This window comes from Grammomys surdaster, unplaced genomic scaffold (assembly GCF_004785775.1).
Source record: "Grammomys surdaster isolate TR1022 unplaced genomic scaffold, NIH_TR_1.0 125769, whole genome shotgun sequence".
NCBI lineage: Eukaryota > Metazoa > Chordata > Mammalia > Rodentia > Muridae > Grammomys > Grammomys surdaster.
In genome coordinates, this window is record NW_021620600.1 from 2,492,974 (window position 1) to 2,502,204 (window position 9,231).

A 9,231-nucleotide genomic window follows, 5' to 3' on the forward strand; every position below is an offset into this window, starting at 1 on the left:
AGAGAGAGAGAGAGAGAGAGAGAGAGAGAGAGAGAGAGAGAGAGAGAGAGAGAGAGAGAGAGAGAGAGAGAGAGAGAGAGAGAGAGAGAGAGAGATCAGGAGAGGCATTGTGTACTAATTGTGTCCTAAATCTGAAGATGCTTGGTGAAAAGCCTGGGACTTGGTCTCTACCCAGAACACATCACAGAACGCTAAGGTTCTTGGATCCAAGAAGAATGAAGACAGAATGAGCTGGATATGAAATCCACAGATTAAGGATGTGTCTCTTAAGAGTCATACATTTTGAGGAGAGCCCTGATGTCTATGCCTCCCCAGCATACCAGAATTCTGCATTGAGAGGCTACAGGGGATGCAAATCCAGCCCTGAATATACCTTCATCACCCTTCTACAACCTGGAACTGGGACAAGGAGATGGGACAGTTAGGGAAGTGTGCACTTGGGTGATGGGGGAATGCTAGCTGACTAGAGAAGGGGGAGAGACAAGAGGGGACAGACCTTGATCTTGTGATCCATCAATCCAAGCCTTTGAGCCAGTGCCATGCGCTGTTCATGGGTCGGGTATGTGCACTTTTCAAAATATTCTTCCAAGACTAGCTTTTGTTCCTTGATGAACATAGTGCTCTCCCCCCTCTGCCTCCTTGAATCATTGGGAAAAATTTGTGACACCAAAGGTACTTGGGAAGCCAGGAGAACTTGGTAGACCTGAGGCACCTTGAGAAGCTTTGAAGTCTGGGTTCACTGGAGACCTAAAAGATTTGTTCTTGAACTTACAGAGTGTCCTCCAATTATTTGTGGATCAAGTAGCGATGGGAAGCCTTGAGGAACTGGAGATCTTAGCATTGCATAGAAACTTGGTCCCACTGGGAGACCTCACTGCATAGAAGAACCTGGAAATAAAAGAAAAATACACCAGAGAAGCCCCACAGTCCCTAACATCTATACTCAGGCCTCCCCATCAATCTCTTTAGACTTCTTATACAACATGAGGCTCAGGCCTTGGTTGGTGAACAGTGCACGAAATCAGAGTAGCTGGACCAGCACTGAGTGGCCTCATCAGCACTCCTCCCCTGTCTTTCCTGAGCCCTGCACTCCTATGGATCTCAGTGTTCACATCTATGCTCACAACTTGCAAAAAAAAAATATCTCCTGAACTTTTCTCAACACCCTGTACCCATCAAGCTGGGGAGTTGATGGACCTTAACCTCCAAACACACACGCCATCTCCAGAATGCTACTAAAGATCTCCTCCTTTAGCGCCTTCTGTTTTTTTTTTTGAAGGCAACACCCCCTTGCCCCCAGCATATCCATGATATATAAACTTTATTCACAACACCAACTCACCAGGCAACCAGTAAGTTATTGTACCTTGCTCAGATACTTCTCTGTGTTTGACCACTACACCAAGGCCCAGGGTATAAATGTATCTTTTATTTCCCTTGATGTAATTGTCATCTTGGAATCTTACTGCTGAATAACTCACACTATATAGCTCTTTTTTTTTTTTTTTTTTTTTTTGGTTTGGTTTTTCGAGACAGGGTTTCTCTGTGTAGCCCTGGCTGTCCTGGAACTCACTCTGTAGACCAGGCTAGCCTCGAACTCTCGAACTCAGAAATCTGCCTGCCTCTGCCTCCCAAGTGCTGGGATTAAAGGCGTGGGCCACCACTGCCCAGCTATATAGCTCTTTCTGAACTCTGCATGGTTGGTTCAATTCAATTCTTTTCATCCAAACTTCTTTCCAATCTTACTTGTTGAATCTTGCTTCTGTCAGCTTCTCATTGAACAGTTCTGTTGGCCTCAAATTAATTCTTGTCAATTTGTTCTAATCTACTGGCTCTTTCTCATTCTCTGGCTTCAACTGCCTGTGCTGACCTATACTGAATGAACTCACAGACAGACAAACTCAACTCCACTGACCTGCAGTGTACTCGCTGCACTGACACTCAACTCACTCAACTGCCTCTCTCTCTCTGCTGCTCTCAACTCGCTGTTCTCCTGAGAGTTTGGTGCATCCTGACTCATGCTGTCTAATTTTTCTCTAATTCATCCCTTTGTCTCTCATTTGGATGTCATTGCTTGCAATTAATGGTGTGTACTAAAGTGTTGTACCTCACACTTTAGTAAGGTTGTGGTGTACGAAATCCAGACAGCTTTCCTAAGCTCAGTGCAAACTGGAGGACTCCCTTTTCTTACATTCTTGGTTGTGAGCCTAGCCTTTATGGCTGAGCCATCTCTCCAGCCCGACGCCCTTTTCTTATCAAGGTTTCAATTTCACCTCATCTGAGGAGCCCAAGCTGCAATCTTTAACTTGAGGAATGTGAAATAATCCGGCTGACTCACCCATTCTAAACTCCATTTCATCCTTTCTTGCACTGTGTGCATCAGCTCCCAGACACCCCAAGAGAAGAAGCACATTGTGAAACTCAACTATCTTCTATCCTTTCCTGCTTGGAATGCAGCAGTGCTTGGACACTCCAAGGGAAGAAGCTAAAAACTGAACCACACTAAAGGATTCCAGCCAGAGGGATTAACATGTTTGGCATATCTCTGTTCCAGCCAGATCACAGAGACTATCTTTGGATATGGTCAGTGCAATCATGTGACTGGATTAAAAGTCCTCTACACCAGGGCTTACATATCTTCTTCTGACAGAAAACTCAAAGGTCCATACTCTTAGATTCCTCTGACCTTGCAGTCTCAAATCCGTTAGACACATACTCTTAGGTACCACTCAGATTTCTGCCTGACCCCAGAGAGTCCTGGTCTTATTGACTGAATCATAATTGTTTTTGTTTTCTATTGTTTTATTTAGACTCAGGGTCTCTCCTAGTAAAGTAACCTGTTCTAAAACGTACTGTGTTGACAAGCCGGGCCCTCATACTCAGAGACGCTTTGTCTCACCTTCCTAGGGTGCTAGGATTAAAGGTAGGAGGAAATCAGGAGATTTAATAATTTTTTAACAGAACATTTATTGAGTGACAGGATTGTGTGGAAAATGGAATGTAAGAGAACATTGGTTCTATCCTCTTGGGGGCTAAAGCCCAGAGAAATTGGGGCTCCACATATTGCCCATATTGGTGGCCTTTAAAATTCATTATCAGGTCTTTGAAACATTACAAAAGTTAGGGCTTATAATTACTTTCCAGGCAAGGTTGTTTCAAGAAGTCTGTTTGCCTAAGAGGTAGAAAAAGAGGGATAATGAGTTGAAGGCCAGCCTTGACTATATAGTATTTCCAAACCTGCCAAGGATACACAAGTCAAACCACCAAGAAACAACAGAAGCAATAAAGAAATCACAAACAGAGTACTGGAGACAGAAAACCCAGGGACAAGAACAGAAACTACAGATCCAAGCATCACCAACAGAATATAAGAGATGGAAGAAAGAATCTCTCACGCACAGAACATACAACTGGAAATTAATATGTTAGTCAAAGAAAATATTAAATCTAAAGTGTTTCTGATACAAAATATTAAGGATGAAAGCTGGGACACAATGAAAAGACCAAATCTAAGAATCACAGAAGTAGATGAAGGAGAAGAATCCCAGCTCAAAGGTCCAGAAAATAATTTCAACAAAATCATAGAAAATAATTTTCCCAACCTAAAGAAAGAGATACATATAAAAAAATATAAGAAGTTCATAAAACACCAAATAGATTGGATCAGAAAGGAAAATCTTCCTCCAACATAATAATCAAAACACTAAATGTACAGAACAAGGAAATATTGAAAGCTGCAAAGGAAAAATGCCAACTAACATATAAAGGCAGACCTATCAGAATTACAAACAACTACTCAACAGAGACTCTAAAAGCCAGAAGGGCCTGAACAGACATCTTGCAGACCCTAAGAGATCAAAGAGATCAGCCCAGACTTCTATACCCAGCAGAATTTTTAATCACTATAAAGGGAGAAAACAAGATGTACCATAAAAAATTTAAACAAATTTAACCTATATTTGTCCACAAACCCATCCCTATGGAGTATACTAGAATTATAACTCCAACCCAGGAAGGGTAAGAGTACACAAGAATGCACAGGAAGTATATAATGCCACACCAACAAAACCACACAAAGGGAAGTGTACACACACACACACACACACACACACACACACACACATTGACAATATCAAATTACACGAATTAACAATCATTCAATAATATCTTTCAACATCAATGGACTCAATTCCCCAGTAAAAAGACACAAGCTGACAAAGGGGATACAAAACAGGATTCACCATTCTGCTGCATACAAGAAAAACAGCTCAACAACAAGGATACACATTACCTCAGAATAAAGGGATGGACAAAGATTGTAGGAGCAGGCTAACCCAAGAAACATGATGGAATAGCATTCTAATATGTAATAAAATGGACTTTTAACCAAAAGCAATCGAAACGAGATGAAGAACACTTCATACTCCTCAAAGGAAAAAATCCACCGAGATGACCTTAATTCTGAACACTGATGCCCTAAATGCAAGGGCACCCACATTCATTAAAGAAAAATTACTAAAACTTAAATCACATATTGAACACAACACATTAATATTGGGAGACTTCAACACCCCACTTTTACCAACGGACAGGTCATCCAGGCAGAAATTAAACAGAAAAATGATAAAAGTAACAGATGATACGAATCAAAAGGACCTAATGGGGGCTGGAGAGATGGCTCAGCAGTTAAGAGCACTGACTGCTCTTCCAAAGGTCCTGAGTTCAATTCCCAGCAACCACATGGTGACTCACAGCCATCTGTAACAGAATCTGATGCCCTTTTCTGGTGTGTCTGAAGACAGCAACAGTGTACTCACCTACATACAATAAGTAATTTTAAAAAATGGACACAGCTTTATTCATAATAGCCAGAAACTGGAAACAGCCTAGATGTCCCTTCAACCAAAGAATGGATAAAGAAAATGCCAAACATTTACACAATACAATTCACAATTCAGGCAAAAACATCATGACAATTTAGGCAAATGCATGGAACTAGAAAATATTCTGAGTGAGGTAATTGAGACCAAGAAAGACAAATATGGTATGTACTCACTTGTAAGTGGAAATTAATCAAAAAGTAAAGGATAACCATGCTACAATTGACAGCCCAAAGAAGCTAATTAAGAAAGGCTAAAGGGGAGATGACCGACTCTCACTGAGAAGCAGAAACAGAGTAGACATCTTGGCTGGAGAGGGAGAGAGGAGTGGATGGGGGAAAGTTGGGGATGGAAACAGTAGGGATCAGGTATGAGGGACGGGGGAGAGACTACAGAGAGACGACTGGAATGGGCTGCTGCATATCTGGGAGGAACTAGAAACCAAGGGCTATTCACACTCCCAGGAACGTATCAGGGTGACCCTAGCTAGCACACCTAGCCCTGAGGGATAATGGAAACAGGAACTGACATTTCCTGTAACCAGGAAAGACTTCCAATGGAAGGAGTGGGACAATAACCCAGCCACAAAAGTTTTAACCTACAGTTCGTCCTGCCTACAAGATGTCAGCCGTAAAGATGGAGCAGAGGTTGAGGGAGTGGTCAACGGATGACTTGGTTAAGCTTGAGGTCCATGACGAGAAGAGGGAGCCCACCCCGCCACTGATGAGAATATTCTGCTGTACTTGCAGACAGGTGCCTAGCACAGCCGTCATCAGGGAGGCTGACCCTGTAAGTGATGGAAACAGACGAACTAACCCACAACCAAACATTAAGCAGAGCTGGAGAAATCCTGTGGAAGAGGGAGAGGAAGGACTGAAGGAGCCAGAAGGGTTAAGACCACCACAAGAAAAGCCACAGAATCAACTAAACTGTACCCATTGAGCACTCATAGAGACTAAACTGCTAACAGGAAGCTATGCACAAGATGTATCTAGGACCCTGAGCATAAGAAACAGTCGTACAGCTAGGTCTTCATGTGGGCCTCCTAAAGCGGGAGCATTGCCTGCCTTCAGATCTCTTTCTCTTAGACGGGCTGCCTCATGTAGCTTCAATAGGAAAAAGATCCCCAGGAGGATACTGCGAGGCCCTCCCCAGCCTGGTCTCCAAAAAGACCTCTAGGACAGCCAGCAATATAGAGAGTGACTTGGTCTCAAAAAGTAAGCAAGGAAGCAAACAGGCAAATAAACAAACTTTCAGCATTTTAAGCCATCAGATCAATGCAAAATAAAACTTCAAGACTCTCTCTTACCTGGTTAGAATGGTTAAGATAATTAAAACCAATAAGAGTTTATGCTCGCGGGTAAAAGAGGAACCCACGAGCATAAACTCCATTCTCATCCTTAGGTATACCCACCCCACCCTCACTATCTCATTTACACACTAGCCTTAAGGACCAACTCACCGTAGATGTCAGCAGCCTCTCGAGTCTTGTCAAGATCCTTCCTGATGGTTCTGGTAAATGAGGGCTGAAGAATCAATCAGCTGTGGTTCACAAGATACCAGGCTACTAGATAAAACCTTTGCTTTACTGTGTTACTTGATGCTGGTCAGCCGGAGCTGAGAAATTTGCAATGATCAAGAAAAAGACAAGCAGGGGCTGGAGACAGTGGAAGTGGATTCCAGACGTGGAAAATTGCATTTGTAGTTGTCTTTCTCTCCTTATTAAACATAGATTCTCTTCTTGTATAATATAATCTGAATACAACTTTCCCTCCCTCTGCTCCTCCCAGGCCTTCCCCCCACCCCCGACTCCATTAGGATCCTCTCCATTTCTGTCTCTCGTTAGAAAAGAGATAACAACAAAACATAACACAGTAAAATATAAGAAGATGAAACAAAAACCATCATACGTCATATGAAGTCAGACATGACAAGCCCATAGAAAATAAGAAGAGTTCCAAGAGCAGGCACAAGAATCAGAGACCCACTTGGTGTATTTCAAGCACACTCCCCACCCTAATGTCTGGCAGTGGGTCTCTGAATTTTTTCCCAACTGCCACAGAAGGAAGTCACTCTTGCTTGCTTGCTTGCTTGCTTTTCTAGCCAAGGTTATTCTCTGTAGTTCTGCTGACCTTCAACTCACAGAGATCCAACTGCCCCCTTCCTGAGTGCTGAAATTGAGGGCATGAAGCACCTCCACTAGGGTGAGGAAGCCATTCTTATGATGGCTGAAGAAAGGACCAATCTATAAGTATAACAAAATACCATTAAGAGTCAGTTTATTGTTACTTTCTACCGCACTAGGTTTCCTGACCTCCCCTCACCTGCAACTGAATTCTGTGACTCTCAGTCTCTCCCTCAGTCCCATTTCTACTCCCGTTTTACACCTGAATCTCCCATTCCTAGTTCCTCTCTGCATCTGGGTTTCATTACACACACACACACACACACACGATAGAGAGGTAGACTTACATGTAAATCATATGTAAATACATACCATAGTTATCTTTCTGGGTCTGGGTTACCTTACTCAGGATGATTTTTCTAGTTTCTAGTTCTAGGTCTGAAAATTTCATGATGTCATTTTGTATTTACTTTTTATTTATATGAGTACACTGCAGCTGTCTTCAGACACACACTAGAAGAGTGCATCAGATCCCATTACAGATGGTTGTGAGCCACCATGTGGTTGCTGGGAATTGATCTCAGGCCCTCTGGAAGAGCAGTCAGTGCTCTTAACCATTGAGCCTTCTCTCCAGCCCAGATGTCAGGTTTTTTTAAACAGCCGAGTAATACTCTGTTGTGTAGATGTATCATTATTCCCGTTGATCAAGAGTAAAGACCATCACCCATACTCTTTGGTCAAATCAAGCAGGCTTTATTTTCTCTAGGACAGGGCTATCTCCCCAAAGCAGGGTTTGAAAATATAGTATAGATTTTCAGTTTCATGAGGTCCCACTTACTGATTGTTGTTCTTAGTGGATGCACTATCAGAGTTCTGTTCAGAAACTCTTCTCCTGTACCAATGTATTTAAGGCTGTTGGGGTCCAGGAGTCGACTACAAACCACATTAATATGGATCTCAATCAGACAGGGACGGTTTAATGAATGCACACCCTTAGACTGATCGATCAGGGCTGTAACTCAGAATTTGAGGGCTGAGTGTGTGACCCAGAACTTTTTTTTGATGTCTAGTTATAAAGGCTAAAACCACAAATCACACAATAAGCTCACATGCAGGTGCTGGGAGTACTGCCTGGTAGTCAGTCCTGATTCAAGCCATTTTAGAAATAACAGTTCATATTGACCTTTACTTTGATGGATCTTATGTGAAGCTTATCGTTGTGGAATTTCTTAAGATTAACAAACTTCCTAACATACAGAACACAACAGGGTATGTGATCAGCGTGACCCTGCTCTGAGTCAAGTTATTTTTCTGTGAAAAAGACTGGCAGGTATATCACAGCCACAATATGAAATAGCTGGCAGGCATGGAACAAAATGGCTACAGCTATGTTAGGGTGGGGGTAATCTTCAACAAAGGCTATTCCCCACTCCCTCTTACATCAGGCTCAGAGTATTTGGTATTATGTTGAGGTCTTTGGTCCACTTGGAGTGGAGTTTTGTGCATGGTGATAAATGGATCTGTTCTTAGTCTTCTACATGCAAGTATCCAGTTTGACCAGCAACAGACGTCTTTTTTTTTTTTTTTCAGAGTGAATTTTTGGCTTCTTTATCAAAAATTAGGTAACAATATATGTCTGGATTTATGTCTGGGTCTTAAATTCAGTCTCATTGATCAATGTATCTGTTTTTATCCCAATAGTATGCTGTTTGTATCGTAACACTGTGTGTAGTACAACTTGAAATCAGGAATGATGAGACCTCCAGCATTTCCTTTATTGTTCAGGATTGTTTTAGGTATCCTGGGTTTTTTGTCTTTCCATAAGAAGCTGAAAATTGTCCTTTCAAGATCTGTGAATCATTGTAATAGAATGTTGATGGCGATTGCATTGAATCTGTAGATTGCTTTTGGAAGGCTGGCCATTTTTACTATGTTAATCCTACCAGTCCATGAGCATGGGAGATCTTTCTATCTTCTTCAAGTTTTTCCTGAAATTTTTAAAAATAGTATTGATTTAATGTACATAAATACACTGTAGCCATCTTCAGATGCACCAGAAGTGGGCATCGGATCCCATTACAGATGGTTGTGAGCCACCATGTGGATGCTGGGAATTGAACTCAGGACCCCTGGAAGAGCAGTCAGTGCTCTTAACCACTGAGCCATCTCTCTAGTCATCCTGAAGTTTGCTTTTTTTTTTTTTTTTTTAAAAGTGTTTTACTTGCT

The 9,231-nt window shown here is 42.0% G+C and overlaps 1 pseudogene; it reads right to left on the bottom strand.

Moving 5' to 3' along the window:
• The window catches only part of LOC114639990, a 16,204-nt pseudogene extending 8,956 nt beyond the window's left edge, over window positions 1–7,248 (bottom strand).
• Between the last annotated feature and the right edge of the window lie 1,983 nt (window positions 7,249–9,231).